Genomic DNA, 19117 nt, shown 5'->3' with positions numbered 1-19117 from the left:
TTTTAAGAAACATAGCTCTGACCAGACATTTAGGTCCACATTTGTTAATACTTAGCACTGTCGCAAAGTGATGCAAAGTCACGCAAAGTCAAAGCAATGCACTGGTATTTACTTCCCAGCGAAAAAGGTATTTTGTGCTGTCAATGTCCCTTTTTTCAGTAAAAAAAGCATTTTGTTCCGCTCTGCGTCAAGAAAAAGTTACTGTGGTGCTACCTTGTTAACATCCATAGTTTTTTACGCAAAGTCCTAAACAGTAAGATAGCCAAGCTGGACTTTGTGTTAAAAACTCCTTGAAATAGGCACTAACAATAAGTAATGTTTTAATTTCTCAAAATAATTCACACATTGCTGAACTTCACATCATACATCCAGAGTTGGGGATCTTTCTATGTTTGTCTAGACAGAAATTTGTACTTGAAGGGTATGACCCCTGTACAAATACTACGCTAGACCGCGCACACTCAACTCTGGAAAGCTATGCGTTCCACAAGGAAGCCCCTAAGAGCGCTAGTGCCAGGGAAGACAGCAGCCTCAGGGCAATCTTAATAGATTGTATTATTTTGTATTGTAATTGGATTTATATACTTCTGTGATGTGTTTTTCCCTTGTGCAACACAGCAAATCAATGTTGGTTGCTGCACTGCTTTAAAATTCGTAAATGACACCCTACTCTTAAGGGTGACTAGTGTGTCATGCTGTATCTTAGTTTCAATCTCTTTGCCACCTCCTCGAGCTAGCGTTGAGGATGCACTATCATTACCCCTGGAGAGTTAAGTGTACAGAAGAAGAGCCTTGGTTAGGTTATTGGAATTTAGGTAGCATTGAGACACCAATGGTAAACAGCATCTGCTAAAGGTATTGCCCAGTAACCATCTACTGCCCTATGACCCAGAGAAAACAATCTCCACCTGCCTTTTTAGTCCGATATCTACAACCATTGTTAGTGCTTGGGAAACAAGCAGTTGCAATGCAATAGGTCTCGTAGTTGTGAGAGTTTGAGCTATTGGCATTGTAAATGGCAATGCCTTTTAGTTACGTGTTGATTTTTAAAACATAATTGAAAGGCATTGTCATTTACAATGGCAATAGCTTAAACTCTTGCAAATGCGAGACCTATTGCATTGCAAATGCTTGTTTGTACGTGTTATTGATAAATGAGCTTGTTAAAGAGTTTTGCCCTTTATTGTACGTGTCATTATTCCTTCCAAATTGTAGCTTGTTTAATGTAGTCAGAAACTGGATGGTCTGTTTATGTAGGAGGCAAGTGGTATTTACAGCTCACACGTTATAATCGGGTTCTGTAGCTAGTAGAGGATAGAGCTATTAGTAATGAGGAGAAAGCAATAGGATCCCTAAATAGGTAAGAATGGAAATGTTAAGGTCCAACTGGCAGATCCTAGACGAGGTACCACTGATAGTTGAAGTAGTGTGAACAGTGTGACCTCGGGCCTTCACTGAGAGCCCTCGAGGCCATATGTGAGGTTTTATGTAGTTGTGGTAGAAGGGTCAATCTAGACTCCTGATATAAGAGGTGCATTGTGCATACCGATTCTGGGATATATAAGATCAGAGGCCACCAAAGTCATCTGCGGCGTACCACAAGGATCATCACTCAGCCCCACCCTCTTCAATGTCTACATGAGCCCCCTCGCAGCCATCGCATGCCAACACAACCTCAACATCATCTCCTACGCCGACGACACCCAGCTGATCCTTTCCCTCACAAACGACCCCGCCACCGCCAGAACCAGCCTACACGAAGGGATGAAAGACGTCGCCGAATGGATGAAGAACAGCCGCCTGAAACTGAACTCAGACAAGACGGAAGTCCTCATCCTGGGATCATCGCCCTCCGCCTGGGACGACTCCTGGTGGCCCCCTGCCCTGGGCACCGCTTCCAAGCCAACGGAACACGCACAGAACCTAGGCTTCATCCTGGACTCCTCCCTCTCGATGACCAGACAAGTCAACGCCGTCTCGTCGTCGTGCTTCAACACCCTGCGTATGCTTCGAAAGATCTTCCGATGGATCCCCACCGAAACCAGGAAGACATTCACCCAGGCACTCGTCACCAGCCGACTGGACTACGGAAACACCCTCTACGCCAAACTTCAGAAAAGACTCCAACGCCTCCGCACGACTCATCCTGAACATCCCCCGACGCAGCCAAATCTCCGGACACCTGAGAGACCTGCACTGGCTCCCCGTCAGCAAGAAGATCACGTTCAGACTCCTCACCCACGCACACAAGGCTCTCCACGACCTGGGCCCCAGGTACCTCAACAACCGCCTGACCTTCCACACTCCCACCCGCCAGCTGCGATCCACCAGCCTCGCTCTCGCCGCTGTTCCACGAATCCACAGAGCCACCACCGGAGGAAGATCCTTCTCCTACCTGGCAGCCTAGACATGGAACTTCCTCCCCACCCACCTCCGACTGACCCAGGACCACCTATCCTTCAGGAAGCAACTCAAGACCTGGCTCTTCGAGCAGTAGCAGCCCCCCCCCCCAGCGCCTTGAGACCCCACCGGGTGAGTAGCGTGCTATACAAATGCTATGATTGATTGATTGATTGATCATTTTAAACCTAGGGTGTAGGTAACTTGAAAGTCCTGGATAGGTGTGAAGGCCCGGAAAGCAGAGCTCTAAATATACAGTGCTGTACACATGAATATTGGTGAAAATGTGCATAAACATAGAGCTGTCTTCCCATTAAACAACCGGTGTGCATTCTGCAACATGGGACACAAACGTATGTCTACTCTGGCTCTATGAATCCATTCTCATTTTCAATAATAAAGGATATGCACATAAAACTGGAGTCACAGAATATTTGATATAAAGCATGTGTAATACCCCAAGGAACTGGTACATCAAAGAGATGATTAAAAGTGTTGGTTAAGGGGCAGCATCGATTTGTCCCTGTCCTTGTGTAGTTCCATAACGATCTTGTTGAGACAATCTTTATCTGATCATCTTCAGCGAACCAGTGGCAGCACATGTGTCTTTCCTTCGGAGTTCATTGACCTTTCCAGGGTATCAATTTATAGGGAGGTTTCTGTATGCACTTCCTCTGTCTCAAGAGTGCATAAAATGCTCCACATCTTCAGGAGCTGTGAAATATGATGTTTTCCTGTGCTTTGTGTTCACCATTGTAGCTGGGTCTCATAAGCCATATTTGAGGTCTAATTTTTTAAAAACTTTTCAGTGCCAGAAATTGTTTCCTTTTAAAATGGGTATAAAAAAAATAGTTAGCTGAGAAGGTGATGGATTGTCAGTCAATCTGATGAGGTCCATTGTTCTTCTTGGTTGCCCTCCAGTGAATCAGGTTAATTTGTTGACATTGTAGCAGACACGCACTGATGGAGCGTGGTTTATTTTTGTCTAGATGGAAACTGATACAGTTCCTACGTGCTCTTTCAGATTCCAAAGCCAGAGAGACTTTGATCTTCAGGAGAGTGGATGCTGGTGCCTCGAAATAGACAGTCACATCCTCTTTCTCCGCTCCCTTGGCAATCATGTAATTTCTGATGTTCGCACATCTGGAGCAATCTTCCATGTCAATTACTTTGCATTGCATGTTCCAGATATCATGTCCTCCGTTTTGCTGGATTTCCAGTCGATCTTTCATTTCTGTCAGTTGCTATTCTGCCTGATCCATATAGGAGACAAAGGTGGCCAAATCTGCCCTGGTTGATTTTATTCCCAATAACATTTTTGATATTGATTGATCTTCTTTCATAACAGACAACTCTATGGATGTTATCTCCTTCATATGTAAGGCCAGTGTGACCCCAAGAGTCTTCTGGCATGCTTATGTTGACATCTTGTTACCACGAGAGTGCTTCTGAGTACAGCAATTGTTGTTTGTGCTTGGATTTGGAAGTATTTTGCTTATCCAATTAATACCAGTATGGAGATGGTGTCTTACTCTTTGAAAAGCAGTCCAAAGCTATAAAATCTGCTTGCTGATGCACATTTGGATCAATGGGTTTTATTTAGTTCGAGGCATATGAGCTGCAGATCCTTCATTTAGCAATAGATCGCCACCTGGTGTTGGGCTCGGATGATTGCAGGTTGTTGTTGTCTTCTTGGAAGAAGTCTTTTGTAGTCACGAGATAGGTGACTCCTCCATTGGACAATACTGCGCATGGTCATCGACTCCATCTTCAGATTGTTTTTTTCCGCCACTGGGTTTGGATGAAAGTTTTCCGCTCCGGCTAGAAAAATACTTTTTCTGCTATTTCGAAGCGAGAAACTCCAAACAAACTTCTTTCGACATCGAATATTCTTTCGACATCACCAGCTACATTCCGGTGCGTCGACGCGGGCCGTTGGGCCCATCGGCGCCGTGCGGCCTACGCCTCATGGAAAGAACTCCATTCAAGAGATGCCCGGTATGTCGAGCAAAATTCCTTCATAATCAATCAATCAATCAATCAGTGACACTTGTAAAGCGCGCTACATACCCGTAGGGTCTCAAGGCGCTTGGGGGGGGGGGGGGTGCCGCTACTGCTCGAACAGCCAGGTCTTCAGCTTCTTCCTGAAGGAGAGGTGGTCTTGGGTCAGGCGCAGGTCGGACGGGAGGGAGTTCCAGGTCTTGGCGGCCAGGTAGGAGAAGGACCTTCCTCCTGTAGTCGCTCTTCGGATGCGGGGGACGGCGGCGAGGGCGTGGTTGGCTGATCGGAGGTGGCGTTTGGGAGCGTAGAAGTTGATTCGGCTGTTGAGGTAGCTCGGGCCTTGGTCGTGTAGGGCTTTGTGTGCGTGGGTGAGGAGGCGGAAGGTGATTCTCTTGTTGATAGGGAGCCAGTGAAGGTCTCTCAGATGTCCGGAGATGTGGCTGGATCGTGGGATGTCGAGGATGAGTCTGGCTGAGGCGTTTTGGATCCGCTGGAGTCTCTTCTGGAGCTTGGCGGTGGTCCCGGCGTAGAGGGCGTTGCCGTAGTCCAGTCGGCTGGTGACGAGGGCCTGGGTGACGGTCTTCCTGGTCTCTGTGGGGATCCACCAGAAGATCTTTCGTAGCATGCGTAGGATGTTGAAGCACGCCGAGGAGACGCTGTTGACTTGCCTGGTCATGGAGAGGGAGGAGTCCAGGATGAAGCCCAGGTTTCGTGCATGGTCTGTCGGTTTGGGTGCGGTGCCCAGGGCGGGAGGCCACCAGGAGTCGTCCCAGGCGGAGGGTGAGGAGCCCAGGATGAGGACCTCCGTCTTGTCCGAGTTCAGTTTCAGGCGGCTGGTCGTCATCCACTCGGCTACCTCTCTCATCCCTTCGTGCAGGTTGGCTCTGGCGGCGGCGGGGTCGTTGGTCAGGGAGAGGATCAGCTGGGTGTCGTCGGCGTAGGAGATGATGCTGAGGTGGTGTTTGCGTACGATGGCCGCGAGGGGGCTCATGTAGACGTTGAAGAGGGTTGGGCTCAGGGATGATCCTTGGGGGACGCCGCAGATGACTTCGGAGGCCTCTGACTTGTACGGTGGTAGGCGGACTCGCTGTGTTCTTCCGTCGAGGAAGGAGATGATCCATTCCAGCGCCTTGTCCTGGATTCCGATGTTGCTGAGGCGCTGTATTAGGGTGCGGTGGCAGACCGTGTCGAATGCCGCGGAGAGGTCTAGGAGGATGAGGGCCGCTGTTTCTCCCTTGTCCATCAGGGCTCGGATGTCATCGGTGGCGGCGATGAGGGCGGTCTCGGTGCTGTGTTTGGCTCGGAAGCCGGACTGCGAGGGGTCGAGGGATCCGTTCGTCTCGAGGAAGGCGGCCATCTGTTTGTTGACGGTCTTCTCGATGACTTTGGCTGGAAACGGGAGAAGCGAGATGGGGCGGTAGTTCTTGAGGTCGGTGGGGTCCGCTGTTGGTTTCTTGAGTAGAGCGCTGAGTTCGGCGTGTTTCCAGCTTTCGGGGAAGATGGCGGTGTCGAAGGATGTGTTGATGATTTCTCGCAGGTGGGGTGCGCTTCATAGCGTCCATCACGAGGTTTGCAACCTCTGTCTCTCGCCAGAACACGACGAGTCGACGTGCACAGCCTGTGCCTCCTTCCGATCGAAGAAAACAATTCGAGATCGGAGGGACCGTCAACACGAAATGAGAATATCAGCACCAGCACTGGAGACCATCTTTGAGGAGGAGATCGTCGAAGAAGGCTTCTCCGAGGACGAATATCCAATCAAAGATATCTCCGAAGACGCGGCTCCACTCGGCGCAGAGGAAGACTTTCCTGATCTCCAGATAATATCGGGGGCAGAGGATTCGGACGATTCGATCGCGTCTCGACAACCCGTGAGTACATCTGCCCCTGCACGACAGACTTTACCCAAACAGAAGGCAACGGTCAGCACTCCGCCCATGGGGCCCAGTCGAGACCGACATTTACCCTCTAACGCCCCGCCTCCGGGCCCGGCTCCAAGGAAAGACAGTACGCCTTCCGGTGCCTCGGCACCAAAGAGACACCATGTTCCAGTTGCACCTCCTCCATTGGCACCAAAACATCCTTCGGCACCGAAGGATTCGTTGGCACTGAACATAAAAAACACTTCGGCGCCCAAAGAGAAAGACACTTCGGCACCCGTACCATCGGTGCCAAAGACAAACACTGTACCAAACCCGAAAGCTTCGACTCCGAAACCTTCCGGTTCAAAAAACAAGGAGGGGAAGCCAAATTCCGGCGCCACAGGCTCAGCAAAATCTGCCTCCACGCCAAAAATTATAACACCGGTACCGAAGTCCCCAGATAAGGTTAAACAACATTCGGCACTGAAAATGTTGCCAAAAGACTCAAGTACTCCTCATAAGGCAAAAAGTACTACACAACCTCTATCGGCTCCGAAGAAATCGACGCCGAAGAAGGTTATACAAGAGGAAGAACTATTTAAACCAGATCGTGAACAGAAAAAAGTCCATATTAATCCAAAAACTGGACATGTGGAAGCAATTCCTCATAAGAAAAGACCAGCAGAAACACCACTTACACCTGTGGTCCCTGCCAAAAAGAACTGTGCAACTTCTCCAATGCACCCTTCCTCTCCTGTTACTCCATATCAACCTATAAATTCTCCTATTCACTCTCCTGCATCATCACACCACACTGATGAGGAGTATGATCTGGGTGGGGGGGGTGATGTTCCAGAAACACATACATACCCTTTAGATGAGGAGGCTAACACAGATTACCCAAAGGATGATGAGGATGCATACAATTTTTCACCAAATAATGCACCAGATGTCCCTGATCCTCAGTACTACCCAACAAAACCTTCCCCTACAGAGGACAGTGTTGGTTTTAATCATTTGTTAAACAGAGCTGCACTTTACCATGGGGTTCCCATGCACTCTGATGACATTGAGGAGGACTTCTTGTTAGACACTTTCGAACAGTCGCAAAGGTCTACTCAAATACTACCAATGATTAAGGGAGTCATAAAACATGCTCCAGAGATATTTAAAGATCCAGTAAGGTGTAGGGTGTTAAATCCTAGAATCGAGAAAAAGTATAGGCCAGCACCAGCTGCTCCAGTATACATTAAAGGTCATCTGCCACTAGACTCCTTGGTAGTGTCTAATGCGGGCAAAAGGGCCAATTCTCAAACTTCTGGGGACACACCCCCGCCTGACAAAGAGTCCAAGATCCTTGATGCGTCAGGGAGACGAATTGCTGCACAAGCAACAAACATATGGCGCATAGCAAACACACAGGCTTTACTCTCACGCTACAACAGGGCCCATTACGATCAACTAGAAAAGTTAATGGAATACCTACCAGATCAACACAAAGATCTAGCAGCGGAGCTTTTACAAGATGGCAAATTAACTTCAAATGTCTCAATTAAATGTGCACTAGATGTAGCTGACACAGCATCCAGAGCAGTAAACACTAGTGTTATTCTCAGGCGTCACGCGTGGTTACGCATCTCAGGTTTTAAACCAGAGGTGCAAACTACCATTCTAAACCAGCCCTTTAATCAGAACCAATTGTTCGGGCTGGAGGTAGATAACACATTAGAAAAGATGAAGAAGGACACAGATACCGCCAAGTCTATGGGGGCGTTACAATTCACCCAAGCTAGAGGTTCCTTTCGCCGCTCCTCTTATAGAGGAGGCTCCAAGCAAACCGGAGCAGACACAAAATCTTTTAAAACACACACGCAGACCTCCTCTAATAGAGGATTTTTTAGAGGAGGATACAGAGGCAATAACAACAAAGGAAGTGGTAGAGGTAGTAACACCAACCGCTCCTAAACAATGACTTCCCTCTGCCTCCCCTACAGCACTCCACTCCTGTGGGGGGCAGACTCTCACAGTTCCTACCTGTCTGGAACTCCATCACAACAGACAGGTGGCTAAGACAAATTATCCAACATGGCTACTGCCTAGAACTCACAGCAACCCCCCCAAACATACCACCCAGGCAGCGTCCAATGTCTGCAGAACACATAACTCTGCTTCAACAGGAAGTTCTAGCACTCCTAGAAAAAGATGCTATTCAAGTAGTTCCATTACAAGAACAAGGAACAGGAGTCTACTCCCTGTACTTCCTAATTCCAAGAAAGACGGGACTTTAAGACCAATTCTCGACCTCAGGCCACTCAATCACTACATTGAATCAGATCATTTTCACATGATCACTTTACAACACGTACTCCCATTACTACAACAGGGATATTTTCTGTCCACACTAGACCTAAAGGACGCCTATTTTCACATTCCAATACATCCTGTGCACAGGAAGTATTTAAGGTTTGTCATACAAGGACAACACTATCAGTTTAAAGTCCTTCCATTCGGGGTTACAACAGCACCACAAGTGTTTACAAAGTGCTTAGCAGTAGTGGCAGCACATCTCAGAAGACAACAAATACATGTCTTCCTCTACCTAGACGACTGGCTCATAAAGGCAAGATCGTACAACCAGTGTGCACAACACACAAAGCAAACAATTCAAACACTGCACAACTTAGGGTTTACGATAAACTACACAAAGTCGCACCTAGAGCCTTCGCACGTTCATCAATATCTAGGAGCTACTATAAACACATCAGTAGCTCAAGCCTATCCCAGTCAACCCAGGATTCAAAGTATTCAGAACTTAGTCTCCCTTTTTCAATGCCAGCACTCTCTACAAGCCAGATTGTTCATGAAATTAATAGGGATGATGGCGTCTTGCATCTTCATAGTTCCCCACGCAAGACTGCAAATGCGTCCACTACAGGAATGTCCAGCACAACAGTGGAATCAGGCTCAAGGTCAGCTTACAGACCTGGTGTTGGTGGACAGCCGTACATATCGCTCTCTACAATGGTGGAACACCAAAAATTTGACAAAGGGACGGCCGTTCCTAGAACCTGTTCCACAAGTAGTGCTCACAACAGACGCATCCCTCACAGGATGGGGAGCCCATCTACTGCATTATACCACACAAGGTCAGTGGAACAATCAACAGAAACAGTTCCACATCAACCACCTAGAGCTGCTAGCAATTTTCCTGGCACTCAAAACGTTTCAAGTACAAATCCAGAACAAAGCTGTCTTAGTGCGAACGGACAATATGACAGCCATGTACTACATACAAAAACAGGGGGGGGACACACTCTCTGCAACTGTCCCAACTTGCACAGAACATTTGGAGATGGGCCATTCCTCAAAACATACATCTGACAGTAGAAGACCTTCCAGGGATTCACAACTAGATAGCAGACCTGTTAAGTCGGCAATCTCAACAGATTCACGAATGGGAGTTGCACCCACAAGTACTTCAACCATTCTTTCAAATGTGGGGGCATCCAGAAATAGACCTGTTTGCCACCCACTAGAACTCAAAATGCCCAACCTTCGCCGCCAGGTTTCCACACCCATGGTCGGAGGGGAATGCAATATGGATGAATTGGTCAGGCAGATTTGCGTACGCTTTTCCGCCTCTCCCACTCATTCCACTAGTAGTACGCAAGCTCAGACAACAGTCCCTCAAACTGATACTAGTGGCCCCTACATGGGCACGTCAACCGTGGTTCACCACGCTACTAGATCTCTCAATGGTTCCACATCAGAAATGACAGCTCACGCCATCCCTGTTAACACAGAACCATGGAGAAATAAGACACCCAGCACTGAGCCAACTGAATTTGGCAATCTGGCTCCTGAAGTCCTAGAGTTTGGTTACTTAAACCTTCCACCAGACTGTATGGATATAATTAAAGAAGCTTGAAGACCCACTGCCAGAGCATGCTATGCTGCTAAGTGGAAACGATTTGCAATATACTGTAACAACAATCATATTAATCCTTTGGACGTTTCCATCCAAAATATAATTTGCTACCTTCTACATTTACAAAGGTCCAATTTGGCTTACTCTTCCATACGCCTGCATTTAGCAGCTATTGCAGCATATTTACAAAATAGACAACATCTATCTCTATTAAGAGTACCTGCAATAAAAGCTTTTATGGAAGGATTAAAAAGAATAATCCCACCCAGGTTACCACCTGCTCCAGTATGGAACCTAAATGTACTCCTTACAAGACTCATGGGACCCCATTTTGAAACGTTGCATAAATGTGAACTACAATTTCTAACATGGAAAACTGCTTTCCTTGTTGCCATTACCTCTCTCAGAAGAGTTAGTGAAATCCAAGCATTCACAATAGAAGAACCATTTTTAGGGCTCGCCCCTTTCCTATTCCGCAGGAATAGGAAAAAGAGCCCTAATGCAGCTAAACCACAACTTCAGGCCAAGGGCTCTCCTCCAGAGGATTTTGGACAGTTCACGTGAATCACAATCACGTGACCTGCTCTCATGCACGAGCCTTCCCCCTGGCAGCAGCATTTCTCCTTTCACGGCCGCCAGGCCACATCAAAGGGTTCCGCTGCCCCGCCCCCTGCTTCACGGCCATATGTTCCCCAGCTCCAGCACTTCCCCTCTCTCTCCCCGCACACAGCCTTACTCATATTTCTCCTCCCCCCCTCTCTTTCATCACTGGTCACCCAGGGGCCTCCCATGAGTTGATGCATGTCACATGTCGAGGTACTGTTGCTAGAACATGCTTATAAATAACATTTGTTTAAACAAACAGGAGCTAAAATGACAGGAGCATAAATTATCCACGACTCAGCTGATTGGGAAACAAGACACTGATCAGGAAAATATTCTTTACTTCAAAAAGCCTTCTGCCACATTCCCGACGCATTCTTTCCAAAGCAGAGGTGGCCAGTAGATTAATTTATTAATGACATCATGCACAGTTCACACAAATGCTCTGGAATTCCAAACCCATTGCAACGTTGCCTGGCCGCCACGGGGTCCAAGTAACACCACCACATAAACATGTTTTAAATATTTGTTCTTTTAGTGCAGCGTGCACAACATGCTTCTACCAAGTCTATCCTTTTTTTCAGTTCTCTAATTGTGTCCCACTTGTGCAGCTTGTTAAATCACAGCAGGTCATGGAGACGGAAGCAGCACCAGATTTGCGTCACTCACCAACCACCCTGCGCCTCTGCTGGTTAGTGGCTTCAGGCACTTTTCGTTTACTGGCCTTCTTCATCCCTACTCCTGTGGACTTGAAAAAACAAACTACATTTTTTTCCCCTTGGCTTCATTACGTTCACTGTGCTCTTTACACAGCTCGCCGGTTTACGAAGCAAGTTATACTCTTTGTGGGAAGTTTGAGACCCTGGTGTGTATGGCAACTGTGTGTTCCACATATGCCACTGCAGTAAAGATAACAATCTTTGCTACGAGCCTAATTTGCACTTTATTATTCCGTCGCTGTCTCCTTTCCCAACACTTCGAGAAACTATTCAACCTTATCATACTCACCCAGATTGCTTGGCTCCCTTCTTTTTTCTGATAAAAAAGCGTGAATACATTACAATTCGCTTTAAGGCAATTTTACCCTTTGTGATAATCTAAAACATCTTTCGACAAAATGGAGTTGCTTTGTTTTTTTTGCTTGCTTTGGTGCATTTAATAAATGTATTTATTATTTTAAAAATATGTTTACAATTTGCTGTTATGGAAATTGAAGTAGAGGATGTGGCATAATAGCCAAAGCCGCTGACTTTAGTGCTCGGGAACCAAATCCGCATTTCGGGGTCAGCTCAACATCTTGTTTTTTAAATGGCTACTGCATCATGACGTACACGTCATCACACTGGTGTCACTGGAGCGTCTTGACAGATACATGCACATGTGAGATGGTGACGCCAGATACATGCACATGCGAGATGGGCATGTGCTTATTTTCTTTGTATTTTGGGCGTTTTTTACAGATGCACCCACCGCACAGCTCCACCGATGCACCCACCACACAGCTCCACCGATGCACCCACCACACAGCTCCACCGATGCACACCCACACAGCTCCACCGATGCACACCCACACAGCTCCACCGATGCACACCCACACAGCTCCATCGAGGCACCCACCATACAGCTCCACCGAGGCACCCACCACGCAGCCCTACTGATGCACCCACCACACAGCTCCACCGACACAGCTCCACCGATGCACCCACCACACAGCTCCACCGATGCACCCACCACACAGCTCCACCGATGCACCCACCACACAGCTCCACCGATGCACCCACCACACAGCTCCCCGATGCACCCACCACACAGCTCCACCGATGCACCCACCACACAGCTCCACTGATGCACCCACCACACGGCTCCCCCTACACAGCTCCACCGATGCACCCACCACACAGCTCCACCGATGCACCCACCACACAGCCCTACCGATGCACCCACCACACAGCCCTACCGATGCACCCACCACACAGCTCCACCGATGCACCCACCACACAGCTCCACCGATGCACCCACCACCCAGCTCCACCGATGCACCCACCACCCAGCTCCACCGAGGCACCCACCACACAGCTCCACCGAGGCACCCACCACACAGCCCTACCGATGCACCCGCCACACAGCCCTACCGATGCACCCGCCACACAGCCCTACCGATGCACCCGCCACACAGCTCCACCGATGCACCCACCACCCAGCTCCACCGATGCACCCACCACACAGCTCCACCGACACAACTCCACCGATGCACCCACCACACAGCTCCACCGATGCACCCACCACACAGCTCCACCGATGCACCCACCACAGAGCTCCACCGATGCAGCCACCACGCAGCTCCACCGACACAGCTCCACCCAGCTCCACCGATGCACCCACCACACAGCTCCACTGACACAGCTCCACCGATGCACCCACCACACAGCTCCACCGATGCACCCACCACACAGCTCCACCGATGCACCCACCACACAGATCCACCGATGCACCCACCACACAGCTCCACCGATGCACCCACCACACAGCTCCACCGATGCACCCACCACACAGCTCCACCGAGGCACCCACCACACAGCTCCACCGAGGCACCCACCACACAGCTCCACCGAGGCACCCACCACACAGCTCCACCGAGGCACCCACCACGCATCCACCACACAGCTCCACCGATGCACCCACCACACAGCTCCACCGATGCACCCACCACACAGCTCCACCGATGCACCCACCACACAGCTCCACCGATGCACCCACCACACAGCTCCACCGATGCACCCACCACACAGCTCCACCGATGCACCCACCACACAGCTCCACCGATGCACCCACCACACAGCTCCACCGATGCACCCACCACACAGCTCCACCGATGCACCCACCACACAGCTCCACCGATGCACCCACCACACAGCTCCACCGATGCACCCACCACACAGCTCCACCGAGGCACCCACCACACAGCTCCACCGATGCACCCACCACGCAGCTCCACCGATGCACCCACCACGCAGCTCCACCGAGGCACCCACCACACCGCTCCACCGAGGCACCCACCACACAGCTCCAAAGATGCACCCACCACACAGCTCCACAGATGCACCCACCACACAGCTCCACAGATGCACCCACCACACAGCTCCACAGATGCACCCACCACACAGCTCCACAGATGCACCCACCACACAGCTCCACAGATGCACCCACCACACAGCTCCACAGATGCACCCACCACACAGCTCCACAGATGCACCCACCACACAGCTCCACAGATGCACCCACCACACAGCTCCACCGATGCACCCACCACACAGCTCCACCGATGCACCCACTACACAGCTCCATCGACACAGCTCCACCGATGCACCCACCACGCAGCTCCACCGATGCACCCACCACGCAGCTCCACCGAGGCACCCACCACACAGCTCCACCGAGGCACCCACCACACAGCTCCACCGAGGCACCCACCACACAGCTCCAAAGATGCACCCACCACACAGCTCCACAGATGCACCCACCACACAGCTCCACAGATGCACCCACCACACAGCTCCACAGATGCACCCACCACACAGCTCCACAGATGCACCCACCACACAGCTCCACAGATGCACCCACCACACAGCTCCACAGATGCACCCACCACACAGCTCCGCCGATGCACCCACCACACAGCTCCGCCGATGCACCCACCACACAGCTCCGCCGATGCACCCACCACACAGCTCCACCGATGCACCCACCACACAGCTCCGTCAAGGCACCAACCACACAGCTCCACAGATGCACCCACCACACAGCTCCACCGACACAGCTCCACCGATGCACCCACCACACAGCTCCATCGAGGCACCCACCACACAGCTCCACGAGGCACCCACCACACAGCCCAACCGATGCACCCACCACACAGCTCCACCGATGCACCCACCACACAGCTCCACTGATGCACCCACCACCCAGCTCCACCGATGCACCCACCACACAGCTCCTCCGACACAGCTCCACCGATGCACCCACCACACAGCTCCACCGATGCACCCTGCACACAGCTCCACAGATGCACCCACCCCACAGCTCCACCTACACAGCTCCACCGATGCACCCACCACACAGCTCCACCGATGCACACAGCTCCACCGATGCACCCACCACCACCGATGCACCCACCACACAGCTCCACCGACACAGCTCCACCGATGCACCCACCACACAGCTCCACCGATGCACCCACCACACAGCTCCACCGATGCACCCACCACACAGCTCCACCGATGCACCCACCACACAGCTCCACCGATGCACCCACCACACAGCTCCACCAAGGCACCCACCTCACAGCTCCACCGATGCACCCACCTCACAGCTCCACCGATGCACCCACCTCACAGCTCCACCGATGCACCCACCACACAGCTCCACAGATGCACCCACCACACAGCTCCACAGATGCACCCACCACACAGCTCCACAGATGCACCCACCACACAGCTCCACAGATGCACCCACCACACAGCTCCGCCGAGGCACTCACCAAACAGCTCCACCAATGCACCCACCACACAGCTCCACCAATGCACCCACTAAGCTCCACCGATGCACACACAGCATCACTCAGCGTAACCACAGCATCACTCAACGCAACCACAGCATCACACAGCGCAACCACAGCATCCCTGGTTCAAATATGTTCTTTTAATGTTTCAAACTGTTTTCAAGCTTTCACGCTTTATTACAAATCACAAAAAGATATTAATATTTCACTTCTGTTCTTGGATTTTCGTCACAATAAAAAACACTGAACATAATCTTCACAAAAGTTATTTACAAAAGTTTAAGCTATTGCCATTACAAATTAAATAAATTATTTAAGTATTAATTATTTAAAAAAATTAAAAGCCATTGTTATTTGTAATATCAATACATCTAAGTCACGTAAATACAAAACATGTTGCATTACAAATACTATAGGTGTCACATTTGCGAAAGTTATAACTATTGGCATTGTAAATGACAAAGCTATTAATTTAGCTATTTTAAAAAATAACACATAAATAAAACAAAATTCATTTATAAGACCAATAGCTCAAACTTTCCTAATGCGAGCCCTATTGCATTTCCAATGCTTGTTTCAAATACATCCTAACAAAGTGGTTCTTAGACCTAATCCAAAATTCCTACCAAAAGTGATTACTCCTTTTCACCTAAATCAATCAGTAGAGTTACCAGTGTTTTTTCAAAAACCGGACTCTGTTGCAGAAAGAGCTTTGCACACCCTAGACGTTAGAAGAGCTCTACTATATTCCACAGACAGAACTAAATCATTCAGGAAAACAAAACAACTATTTGTATCCTTCTCTCCCCCACACAAAGGCAATCCTATTTCTAAAGGAGGTATTGCTAGATGGATTGTTAAGCGTATTCAAATCTGCTATCACAAGGCTAAACGTACACTAACAGTTCCTGCTAGAGCACACTCCACTCGCAAACTAGGAGCCTCTATGGCTTTCTTAGGAAACATACCATTAGAGGATATATGCAAGGCAGCAACATGGTCTACATTACACACCTTCACGGAACACTATTGTGTTGATGTGCAAGCCAAGCAGCAAGCTGCAGTAGGCCAAGCTGTCCTTAAAACACTTTTTCAGTATGCTGCAACGGATACAAGCGACCACCGCTAGGGGAGGCACTGCTGCACAATCGTTGCTAAATGTAGGATCTGCAGCTCATATGCCTCGAACGGAAAATGCTACTTACCAGTATGCATCTATTCTTGGCATGTAGAGCTGCAGAATCCTACATGCCCTCCCGCCTCCCCGGGACTTGTATCCGTTCCAGTACTTATCTTTCTTAGATGCACACGCATGGACATCCTTTTTATCTTTACTTCTACTAACTCCATCATTTCCCATCATGGCGAAAAACAATCTGAATATGGAGTCGATGACCATGCGCAGTATTGTCCAAGGGAGGAGTCACCTATCTCGTGACTACAAAAGACTTCTTCCAAGAAGACAACAACAACCTGCAATCATTCGAGCCCAACACCAGGTGGCGATCTATTGCTAAATGTAGGATTCTGCAGCTCTACATGCCAAGAACAGATGCATACTGGTAAGTAGCATTTTCCTTTCTCTTCCCGGGGATACTCCTCAATAGTCATAAGCACTGAACAGTCCCACCCATGTGCGGGGCACCGAAGCTTACAACACATACAATAAGTATATTTAAACTTTAAAAAGTACTAAGTACCCTAAAAAATATAATACATTTGATATATACACATATATAGTAATATATATTTCTACATAAACATGCAGCCTAATAAAACTAGGCTAAAAAATGCCCCAATTGCATAGATTTTTTAAATCTAAAAACGCCATATACATTTAACATTTCTGGCACAGAGAATGTGAACACATCCAATTGCCAGACATATCCTTTCTTTGAAAGGAAAAAGGCAATGAAACAAAAGGCATTTATAGCTTATAGACCTGCATTGAAAACATAACAGATACATTTGGCACTGTGCCTTTAAGGCCTCTAAGACCGCCTCAAGCTCAGGGCCTCGATGTCTCCTAGCTCTGCGCTTCTTTGAGCGTGTTTCTGGTCTCAGATTCAAAGTCGGTACTGGTCCCCCTTCATCTGTCGAGAGAGTGTATCGATTAGCAGTCCTCGATCCCTCTCCTGCGGCAGACGTTCAAGTACTTGGGAATCTGGGTGACGCTTCTTCCTGATCTCGCCTGGTCTCTCAACGTCAGCCCTCTGGTGAAGCGGGTTTGCGCTGATCTCCGATGGCAAACGTTGCCACTGAACCTCAAGGGCAGGATCGCTCTTTTTCAGATGGTCCTGCCCCGTTTCCTCCATATGCTCCAAAACATGCCCTTCGCCTTCTCCGGGTCCTGGTTTCGCGAGATGGATGGCTTTGCTACTAAATTCCTGTGGGGGGGGGGGGGCGGAGGCCCAAGTTGGCCCTCAATCAATGCAGGATTCCGCCCTTTGACGGGGTGGTTGGGAATGACGAACCTACATCTCTACTATCTGGCGACCAGGCTTCTTACAGTGCACGATTAGTTCAATGGTGATTGGGTGGACCCGGCCTATCGTCTGGAACTACATGCTCTGTGTTTCTCTGTTGTTCAAGGGATGCTCTACGGAACTGCTATCCCCCACAATCTGCCAGAAGTTACTCGTGGGGTTTTCTTGGCCTGGCGAGCCGCCCTGCGCCACACCAACTGGACAGGCAAATTAACCCAATATACCCCCTTGTGGTGCGGAACGCAGCTCAAAGACATCGCCTCCCCTTCTGGTTTTAGAGCCTGGGACCTCATTGTAATTTTTCAGCTAGGAGATTTGTGAATTCTCAGATCTACAGACCCGGTTCTCCCTCCACGCCTCTCAGTTCTATCGCTATCTTCAGTTGCGCCATCGACTACCTATGCACATTTCGGAGGGGACCTCCTTGCCCGAATATAGCCCGCCTGAAGCGCAGGTCATGGCTGGTAATTTGGGGAAAGGGGGTATTTCCCGCATCTATCGTTCCCTCACAAATAACACCCCCAATTCCCTTTCCTCTATCCGGGATAAATGGGAGGGTTGGATTGGCACTTTAGATGATGCTGATTAGAGGAATGCGCTGATGGTCCCTAAAATAGTTACAGCTTTTGCGCCGCTCCGATTAGTTCAAGTATACTATTTACACGCGGCCTACCTCACGCCACTGCGCCTTTCGCTCTGGGCTCCTGCCTGATGCTTCCTATCCCCGCTGTCACTGCCCCCAAGCGGATTTTTATCACATGGTATGGCTCTGTACCGATATCACTCATTATTGGGAGCTAGTGACCGCTGATCTTACTGAGGTCCTGGGCAGGGAGGTCCCGCTGAACCCTACAAACATATTCTTAGGAGTTATTGACGGTCTGGATAAGAACAGGGCAGAGAAGCTTTGTCTCACTACTGCTTTGATGGTAGCTAAACAAGATATAGCAGCCCTGTGGATGGACCCGTTGGCCCCTTCCATGACACAGTGGCGCAGGGGGTTAGATTGGTTTACAGCGCAGGAGCACCCTATGTATGCTGCCCGCGGCTGCCCTAAAAAGTTTAGAAGAGTGTGGGGTAAATGGGTTGGGGTGGTAGAAGACTGAACTTCCGGAGGCATCCTTATGGACATGGTTGTGGACATTGTCGATTGCTATTCCTAGTAGGACTTGTGTATGTGGAAGGCTTACTCCCCCAAAAGATACTCCTAGGTCTCCAAGTAGATTGCCACAGAGGCATTAGAACACCATCTGCATGGATGTTGGAAGTGGGGTTCCAT

The 19117-nt window shown here is 49.4% G+C and overlaps 1 protein-coding gene across 3 annotated transcripts in view; it reads left to right on the top strand.

The window, feature by feature from the left end:
* Positions 1–19117, top strand: part of DPP3 (dipeptidyl peptidase 3) — a 559762-nt gene that overhangs the window by 209445 nt on the left and 331200 nt on the right. The window lies entirely within an intron of this gene.

Source organism: Lissotriton vulgaris, chromosome 9 (genome assembly GCF_964263255.1).
Source record: "Lissotriton vulgaris chromosome 9, aLisVul1.2, whole genome shotgun sequence".
Classification (NCBI taxonomy): domain Eukaryota; kingdom Metazoa; phylum Chordata; class Amphibia; order Caudata; family Salamandridae; genus Lissotriton; species Lissotriton vulgaris.
Note: the sequence above shows the minus strand (reverse complement) of the source record. Positions and strands in the feature narration are given on the sequence as shown.